Consider the following 10,617-nt stretch of genomic DNA (forward strand, 5'->3'; position numbering starts at 1 on the left):
TTGGAGATATGTGGGACAGGCTTTGGGAGTGACCATACCTTCTGTTTTCACTTTTTAGCCCTTTTTACGTCCTTCTCTATAGAAACTTTCACGTGGTCACACTGGATGCACAATACCCTATAGAGATGAACCCGGACCTTTACCCGGCAGGAAACCATTCTTCAACATTTCATTTGCTACCATGACGGACGCGGAGGGTAGCTTTGGACCTGGAATGCATTCTCCTTCAAGAATCTTCTCGACAGACACTGTCTCAAACGTTTGGTACACCCAAGGCCCTTTATCATCTTCAACTTCAACAAATGGAACAATTGTGTCATTGTATGCAGATATTTTCTCATCACCGTGCACAACTATTTCCTGCATGTCCCATTCGAACTTTACCATTTGATGCAGAGAAGACGGGATTGCCTTGGCAGCATGTATCCAGAGCCTGCCCAATAACAAATTGTTGGAGATAGCCACATCTAGCACTTGGAATTCCATAGTGAACTCAACTGGCCCTATCAACAATTCGAGCATTATATCACCGACAGAATCTTTCCCTCCCCCATCAAAGCCTCAAACACATACAATGTTCATATGGATTCTTTCAGTGTTGATCTTCAACTTTTGTAGAGTAGACAAAGGGAAAATATTTGCACTAGAGTTGTTATCAACCAGTACCCTCGAGACAACAAAATCCTCGCACTTCATCGTGAGATAAAGAGCTCGGTTGTATTATGTACCCTCCTTAGGATGTTCATCATCTGAGAAAGTGATCATGTTTGCTTCTAAGATCTAGTTAGCAATCTTTTCCAAGTGATTACTATGATCTTATCACGAACATGTGCCTCATTCAAAATCTTCATCAGGGCTTTGTGGTGGTCATCTGAATGTATCAATAAAGACAAAAGAAAGATCTGAGCCGATGTTTTCCTTAATTGCTCCACAATGGAATAGTCTTGCACTTTCATCTTTTTTAGGAACTCTTCAGCCTTTTCTTCGGTGACCGGCTTCTTTACTGGGATTTGGCTATCCTTGAATGACTTGGCCCTCCTCAATTCTTCTGGGGTAAAATACCTTCCAGAATGAGTTAATCCTCCAGTCTCATTGACTTCTTCCTCTAATTCTTTCCTTTTATAAGTCATTATTACTTGTTTGTAGTTCCACGGTATAGCCTTTATATCACCCATTGACAATTGGGTCACTGGCTTAATAACAACAGGGATGATAAGAGCCTCTTTCATGATTGCAACATAGCTTGGGATCCCTGGCACCACCACTTTCAGCTTTTCCTTACTTTCCCCAACATCCTTCGAAGGCCCTTTCACAACCAACACATGTGTCTTCACATTGAGCATGCCTAGTTTCTCCGTCACCCCTTAAACTGTCAAGGGCATTGCTTTTGTAGAGTCTAGAGCCTTAACTGAATTACCTTCACTAGCACGAATATCATGACGGACTTGGAAGAATTCATGGACTCCCCATCCTTATGAATTATTTCAATCATGTATGTCTCTGCATGGGCTGACAAAGGATTTTGTTGATGTTTGGCGTATTCGAGGCTCTGGACTACAATTTGATTTGTATCAATAAGCTCTTGGATTTCCCTCTTCAAATTCCAACACTTCTCTATGTCGTGCCCTAGGGCATCATAACAATATTCGCACCTCACAGAATAATCAAGGTTCTTTGGGGGTGGATTAGGTATCTTTGCCTCAATCGGCCTCAGCACGTCCAATTTCCTCAACCTTTGAAAGAAATTGGCATAGGCCTCTCCCAGAGGGGTGAAGGTATCTTTTCGTTGCTGCCTTTCTCTTTTATACTCAGGCCCAGCTTGAAATTTTGGACCAGTAGTGTTTCGGTAGGGTTGTGGGTGTGGATAAGAGTTTTGTGGAGCTGGTGCATGCCATTGAGGGTAATAAAGGGTTTGAGCATATGATTGTGCGTGGTAAACATGGTATTGGGGTGGTCTAACTGAATATTGAGGGTCTTGTTGAGGGAAAAAATGCTGGGATGGATTATATGGAGCTTGGGTATAGGCTCGAGGTTGGGCCCGAGGCTGAGTGTACTGGTGAGACGGACCCCTTAGGCCATGCTATGGTCTAGAGACAACCATAGCAACATCATCCTTCTTCTTCTTGCCTAACAAACTTCCTGTGCTGTTCTGGATTGCCTATGTTGTTGCTTTTATAGCAGAGTAGCTCATGATCTTGCTTGACTTGAGTCCCTCTTCCACCATTTCTCCCATCTTTACCACGTCGTTAAAAGGCTTACCTATGGCTGAGATCAAGTGGCCAAAGTAAGTAGGCTCTAAGGCTTAAAGAAAGTACTCGACCATCTCGTCTTCTTCCATTGAAGGATTGGCCCGGGCAGCTTGTTCTCTTTATTGGCCCGGGCCATTGAAGGATTGGCCCGGGCTCTAAGGCTTTCATTAGGCTTCTTTTCTATATTGGTCAGGGATAGGCGAACCGAGACAATATCTATATTGTACTGAAAGTGTTGGGCAAAGGCCTAGGCCATATCGTCATAGGCCATTCTAGGGCTGCCCCATTCAAGCTTTGACTTAAATAGGCTATCAACAGCTCATCCTTCCAACCAATGCCTCTCATCTTACTGCAACAACCTCTCAAATGGGCCACAGGATCTCCATTTCCATCATATAGATCAAACTTTGACATCTTGAACCTGGCGGCCAATTGGACGTCAGGGAACAAGCACAAGTCCTTATAAGACACACTTACTTGGTTTCCTATCCCTTGCATGTTCCTTAAAGATTGCTCTAAACTCTTCACTTTCCTGAATATTTCATCTTGCTCTACATTCTTAGCGGGCTTCTCGGTTTCAACATGAGTCTCAAAGTGAGGGGTATTACAATAGGGATCCGGGATCTTGAAAGTTGGTTCTGGAGCATAGTATCGGGCATCAAGAACTTTGAACGTGGGTTCACTAGAAGATCGATGGATGGTAGCTTGTAGAGGGGCTACAAAAACATGAGTGGATATTGGGGAGGGATATGGGTTTGTTTTGGCTGGTGGAGCATGAAAAGGTTGGGATGAGGTGTCAGGATAGTTGTGGTAAGGGGTAAAGCCTGGTGCATATTGAGGGAAAAGATCAACATTAGTGGGAATCTGGGCTTGTGATAGGGGTAGGATAGTGGTAGGCTTTTCAGTGTAGTTAGTGGGAAATGAGGGTAGAGGATGCCCCCTTATCCAAGCCTAATACATCTTTGCCATCTGTTGTTTCAACCTTTGGACCTCCTCTTTCAACTTTGATTCTGATTCCACAATCTCCCTCGATGGGTCAACAACACATGTGTCCAATTCTTTGCTAGCCATGATTGCCTTGCGCTTTGACCTAGTGTTGTATGGATGATTCTCCAGAGTACCACAAACTAACCACCTTCCTGTTTTATAATAATAAATATAACAAAGAGGAGCAAAACAAAGCTAACATGTTAGCGTTAGGGAATTTATCAGATAAGAATCACATTAGTTCTAGAATGACTTTGAGGGTCGCAAGGTCATATGGCATCATTCCAATTTATGCTCATTCTAATCTTCTCTTTTCTTTCTTTTCTAGAACTTCTTGGCTTGCTCATTTTCCTTCCTTTCTTTTTCTTTTTGCTAACCATTCTTTTCTTTCCTCTCATTTCTCACATCCCACAACTTCATCTCTTTTTTTAACTTTAAAAATAATTCGATCGAACTCGATGTAGGTTGCCTACGTATCATGTTTCATATGAATCAGACCAAGCATAGTTTTGGGAAAAGTAATGGACAAAATGAATTAACAAAAAGAATTCTTGTTGGATTTTTCGTTTATAAAAAAATTTCGGTTTTCAAATACAAAACAGGAAATACGATAACAAAAGACTCGACAAACTCAACTAGACTACGACAGACTCTGACACCAGACTCAATACTATTGGACAAGACTAGAAAGTAAAATAAAAACATAAAACAGACTCTAAACATATAAATAGAAAGCCTCTTCAAGAAACTCTTGAATGTGATGGTCCTGGCTGGGACCGGGTTGATGAGGATCCATAGGGCCCCGTCAATCCTATCAAATCTAAACTCTCTATTATACCCTACAAGGATGCCTCGAAGATAGGAATGAGAACCAAGGAATGTACGTAGGGGTGGGAATTCGGTACTTCAGTATGGTATTTAAAAATTACGATTCGGTATTTCGGTATTTGGTATATCAATTGTGAATACCAAATACCGTACCAAAGTAGTTCGGTACGATTTCTGTACGGTTCGGTATTGTGATAATGAGTATAGAAGCAACAAAATGTGAGCAGTACCTTCACTTCTTCCATCATAATTTCTAATAGAAATCACTACATTAGCATAGCAATAGAATATGAGTTGTTCCTTTACTTCTAATAATTTATACTAGAAATCACATCATTAGAAAATTTCTTATAAAGTAATAAATGAGCATAACAACAACAGATTTGAGAAGTTCCTTTACTTTTCTAATAATTTCTAATGTTAGGTTGGGGAGTTGGGCTTAGTCTTAGTGGGCTACTGGCTAAGGGTAAGAACTAACAAGTCAAAAATTTTGGGCTAAAAAAAAATTGATAACTTGGGCCGGCAGTGAAGGAAGGTGTACTTAAATAATTCGGTATTTTAGTATACCAAAATATCAAAACTTCAATATCGAGGACCTTACCGAAATACTGAATAACTAAAAATCTTATGCTGAAGTAGTACCGAAATATCGAATTAATTCGGTCTAGTTCGGAATTCAGTTTTTCAACTTTTATGCCCACCTCTAAATGTGCGCCTGCATCTGGAAGACTGACTCTGGTGAGGTACTCAGGTGTTGTCCCATATTCTCTACCAACCCTGCCAACTGTGATCTCAAAGTCTGAAATGTAGCTCGAACCCCGATCCTCTCTATCGCGTGGGCCTTCTCTGCCTGAGTAAATCGGTCCATCAGCTGTTGAGGCAATATCTGGGAAGTGGCCTCCTCATCATATACTACTCTAACACATTGGGGAAATGGTCTGCTAACTCCCCGCTGAGTAGACTGTAGCCATATAAAATACTCATGGGTATACCCAGGTGAATGTGGGTCATTTGCTAAAGTATCTTTACCCATTTTCGTTGCATGGCGCCAATAGGTCTGAATGTCGACCTCCCTATGAGCCATATTGTCAATTTCCCTAATTAAGTCATGAGAATCAGGGATGTAGGGAACCTCTTATTGCCTTCCTAGCTAATGCATCACTCTAGTAGGGGTATATGGTCTAGTACACCAAAGTCCAATCAATACTAAGAAATCTTGCATGCGGGACCCTGCTATGATCATGTCCAAATCAAGCTAAAGGTATGACCACAAGATATTCTCCTCAGTCAAAGATACCAAGTACTCAATCCAAGCCTGAACTTCGAGTGGTAAGGTAAACTTATCGAACTTCATCCTATGCTCGATGCACTTCACTCGATCCCTCAAGCAACGATCAATCACATCTTTCTCAAACAAGGTGGGCGGGATGTAGATGCTCTATCAACCATAGCTGCATTAACAAGTTGCTACCCTAAAAAAAATCTCTCGCCTTCTTGAATCCTGGTCAAAGCACGATAAATTTCTGCCAAAATTGTCGGAACTAGGGTGACCTTACTACTATCTTTATCTTGGAAAAGTGCAAAAGCTACTGACTCCAGACGCGTGCTAGTGCCTCCAAAGGGAATACTAAAAGACCCAACAATATAATAGTGAAGACCATGAGACACCTCTTCTTGCAAGAATCATATGATATGCAAACATTATCTATGAAGGTCTTATACCCAGTAGGAGGAGCAAACCTCTCAAACAAAAGTCCAAAGGCACTCAAGATTGATCCAAACATCCCATATGACTATCTAAGTCCTCCCTATGATCTTAAGGAACCTTATGCTTAAATGAGCCCTTGTGTAAATCAATTCCTTGTCTAAATATTGTAAGCGAGTCAACCCGGCTATCTTAGCTAAAGTGGATGTCATCTCAAGATCCCCAAACTTAAATACCATGCCCTGTGGGTCCCAAAACGTCAACACTACCTCTACCAGGTCGGGACGCGAAGTAATGTCAATCAAATAAATAAGAGTCCTAATTTATCCATCAGTTCATGTTGCTCGAGTAATGTGAATATATTCCACCACTTTACTAGCCTCCTAGGGATTTTGACCACCATTGACACTCTAGCCCTGGCAAGTGGATCCATACTTGTTGAAAGGAATAAGGCCAAATAGAATTAGCGACTCAAGACACTATGTGACATTTTTTTCCTATCGGATACACGCAAGACATTACTGAGGCTATTGTTGCAAAATGGCTCATGAGACCGAAGGTGACTAGAAGTGCAAACTCAATTAGGCTGACCTATAAGACATGGAAAACACCTCACGAAGGCCTATGTGGCCTCCAACCTCTTAGGAATCAGGTCTCCAAAATTACTTTGCAAAAATGACCTCACTTTGCAAAAATGACTGATATGGCCAGGAGTGGCTAGACACCCAAATTCAGCGGGAATAGACCTTAATATGAGATGATACCTTGTTGTGAACTTAAGATTCTAAGACATGGGTCAATAAGACACTTTGCAAAAATGACAATATTTACAAAGATGACTGATGTGGCCAAGGTGGCTAGACATGCAAATTCAGTAGGAATGGACCTTAAGATGAGAGGACTTAGGACTCCCAGACATGGGTCAATAAGACACTTTTGCAAAAAATGATCATATTTTCAAAAATGACCGATGTGGCCAAAAGTGGCTAGACATGCAAGACTTGGCTACGACCCTCGAAACTAAGACTTTGAGACTCACTAGGAAAATGAGGAAGGACCGGACCCTATGTGGGTTGCCTACGTATCTCCCCCCCCCCCCAAAAGCTCGGTCTCCCGGTTCATGTAGTTCGTGAAGATTGGATACGGGAGAGAATTTGAAAAAAAAAAACTGATTTGAAGAAAACATATTTTTTGTCTTTTTTTGAAAAATATGGAAAAGTGCAAAATCTTTTTTGATTTTTATTCATTTTCATTTTATTTTTTTGCTCTTTTTTTTTTGAAAAAGTTGTGAAAGAAAAAAAAAACTAGGCCTACTTGCTTCATTTTTATACTTCGCCCTCTTTTCTTTCTCATTTGCCCTCAACCATCATTGGTCCGCCAAATAACCCCTTTACCCATAAAGAATGCAGCATATAGCACATAGGGATGATTAAATGTCTTTTTGGGCCACGGGCCCACTTTAACATAATTGGACAAGCCACAGTGCCTGGGACCTAGCCCTACTAGGTCTAAATGACATGATACAAATAAGAATGACCTAAAGGCTGACTTACGTTTGGGGTTCACTAGACAAAGCAATTCGGGGCGGCACGTGGTCGATGGCGGCTGCTCTAGTTGTCCGCCCATTCCATGCTCTCATGCCATCCCCCTAAAGACACGGATGACTCACGAAAAGGCTGTGTACACTCAAACGTACTCCGAAAGACTTGTAGCAAAAAGAAGACCCATGGTTATGTAAATGATGACAATTTATAAATCAGTAAACACATAATGAAAAGCGATAAACAAATAAATAACAAAAAAAGGAAATAAAACAAACAAAACAAAGAAAATAAAGAAAACAATCACCTCAATCGAATATTCTAAAAAGCTAACAAGATCAAGTATCAGCTCGAACCTGCAACTCCCCAGTAGAGTCGCCAAAGCTGTCACACCCCTTTTTACACCTTAACTCCTTTAAAAAGATAAGCAGATTTTAAAGCTCAAAAGGCTTTTCAATATGAAAGTGACAAAAGATTGTGTGTCAAAGGATTTTTTAGAGTCACCACTTGGCATTTGGTTTCGGTGTGCCAAATCACCGTTTAAGAAAATGATTTTCCTTCAAAAAACATTTGACTCTAAAAATTGCTAAACCAGAGATTCCAAGTAAGGGGGTTCATTTGACTCGGGGAGAAGGTGTTGGGCATTCCCCGAATCCTGTAACTAGTACAGTTGCGTACTTGATCAAGTTGGCTTTAAAGAGTATTCTAATTGAGGCAAAAACACACAAAAATAAAATAAACACACAAGAAAAGAAAAGAAAATAAGAAGAAAATACTAAAAGTCTACACTTGACAGCAAATTACACTAACAAAGAACTAAGGTGATTTACTACTTGACAGCACATTACACAAAATGATATCATCAAAGTCTTCACCAAGATTCAGATATAGTGTAACAGAAAATTCTAGTACAGATAATGATATTAAATTGTGAAGCATTTAATTACAACTAGCAAACCTCTTAATCCAAATGACTGAAAATGCTTTTCATTCAACTAAAAATAACTATGACATTGAGAACTAGTTGTAAATAACAAAAACCTCTTTACCTCATTTTAATTCCAACAAAGTACTTATTTATGAGGAAAACTATCAATCAAGGCTTCAACCACAGCAAAATTCCAAAATATTAGAAGTATAAAAAAAAGGAACGAGATATGACTAAAGGGATGTATAATGAGCCTCACTTCATGATCATTTTACCCATTTATTATGAAGAAATAATATGAGGAACATTTCTAGTTTTTAAAAAATAAGAAACTAAATAAATAAATATAAAATCCTTTCAAAGAGCTTAGAGCAATTTCCAAAGAACCTAACTAGATCATGGATAAAAGTGACACATAGACCTTTGAGTAAATCAACTTATGTCCATTTTGTGATTTCAAAAGATGCAAATCAAAATTTTCACGCTAGTTCTGTGTTATTAAAGGCAAATACTATTACTCACACTTGTTGAACACTTAACAATCGCACGCAAATTTTAACAAAGACACAGAACCAAGCATTAGAGTAAAAAAAACTAAACACAACTAAACTGAACCATAATTGATGAAAGTTCAACACTATGCAAAATTTCCAAAACAGAAGAACCTAATGATTCTGACTCAGTTTTTAATAGTGATTTAGTACATAAACGTACCAAAGCAGGAACCAACACCCGTCTATATCATGTGTAATTCAAATCCCCATCTTAAAATGGCTCTTCCAATGCTTGGATTCACAATAGTAACAACAAATAAACAAAAGAGTGTAGAGATGAACCTGAGAAACGTGAATTTCTTCTTTTAGGAAATTCGCCTACAAAACTTTGAATCCAAAATTCCAATGAAAAGAAAACAACGACAAGAGTCGAATAGGAATCGCGAACCCGGACCGAAAAACTCGAACGGCGATCAACCACGGTGGCAAATTCGAAACAACCTCTGCTGAATCAGATTCCATATTTGAAACCCAAGTCAAATAAGAAGAAGAAGAAGCTCAAATATTTTTGTGTATTTTCAATTTTTTTCGAAATGTAAACAAAACTCGAACAAGAATCTAAACTTAAACTACATCCGAAAATAAGAGTATTTATAAAAACTCTCGAAATTTCTATTCTTCTCCTCCAAGAAATCCAAAACGTTTTTTCAAATTTGCGAGAACTCCCCACAAAATCAAAATTTACTCTTCTAGACTAAATCTGGACAAATAGAAGGATAGGATTTAAGGCTCAAATCCTATGTCTCCCATTGATCCAAAATCCGTCCAAGAGAAATCAAAAACACGTGGGGTGAGGTTGAAGAATATTCGATTGTCAGAAGTTTGTTAGGCTACGTGGAAGAAAGATATGAGGGGGACCACGTAAGGGAGTGGGCTCGGTTTTGTGGCGGGTTTGGGTCAGATGGGGGGGGGGGGGGGTCTGGCGGGGGGAAGAGCATGGAGAAATGGGTGGTGCCGCTAGGTTAAGGTTTAGGGTTTGTGGAAGATATGGGTTTTATATGGTTGGGGGATTTAATATTGACCATTGGATGAGGAGATAATGAATGGCTAGGATTTAAGTAGATTGGGTCCGGTAGGACAGCGGGGTCACGAGCTCAAATGATTGATGGGTTAATTGATATTGGGCTCAGCTTGTGGGAGTTGGGTTGGGTCTATGTCTTGTTGGATTAAAATTGGGCTAAAAATCAAAATTTATTAACTAAAGATCCAAATGTTCTTCTACAATAATATAAAGCACCTATAAAATATAAAATTATTCCTAATTAATTAAAATAAACTATTAAAGATAAGACTAAGTATTAAAAAAAATGAAACTATTTTTGGGTTTTCAAATTTATGTTTTGAAATTAAAATTGAATATAAAAATAGACTGAAATTCTATTAAATAAACTCAAATAATATTAAAAATACTAAAAATAACTTTTAAAATTCATTCGGGTAAAAAATTATGTGCTTACACCTTTGATATACCTTACCACTCGTAATGCAGCTTCCATGTGTGACTGTTTTGGTTTGTGCATATATTGACTTCACTACATAAGCAATGTCACCTCTAGTCATTGTAAAGTAGAATAACCTGCCTATTAGTCTTTGGTATTTTCCAGCAGCAGGCAGTAACTTATCTTCTGTTTCAGAAAAGGATCGATCATGAACAAACCTGTCATATTCTTCATATGTGAGTTTTACATTTGCTTCCAAAGGTGTACCAACTTGTTTTGTACCACTGAGCCCCATTTATGCAATGAGTTCCAAAGCATACTTCCTTTGGCTCATCACAATCCCCTTAGATAATCTAGGAAACTCAACTCCAAGAAAGAACTTGAGT

Source organism: Nicotiana tabacum, chromosome 3, assembly GCF_000715075.1.
Source record: "Nicotiana tabacum cultivar K326 chromosome 3, ASM71507v2, whole genome shotgun sequence".
NCBI classification, from domain to species: Eukaryota; Viridiplantae; Streptophyta; class Magnoliopsida; order Solanales; family Solanaceae; genus Nicotiana; species Nicotiana tabacum.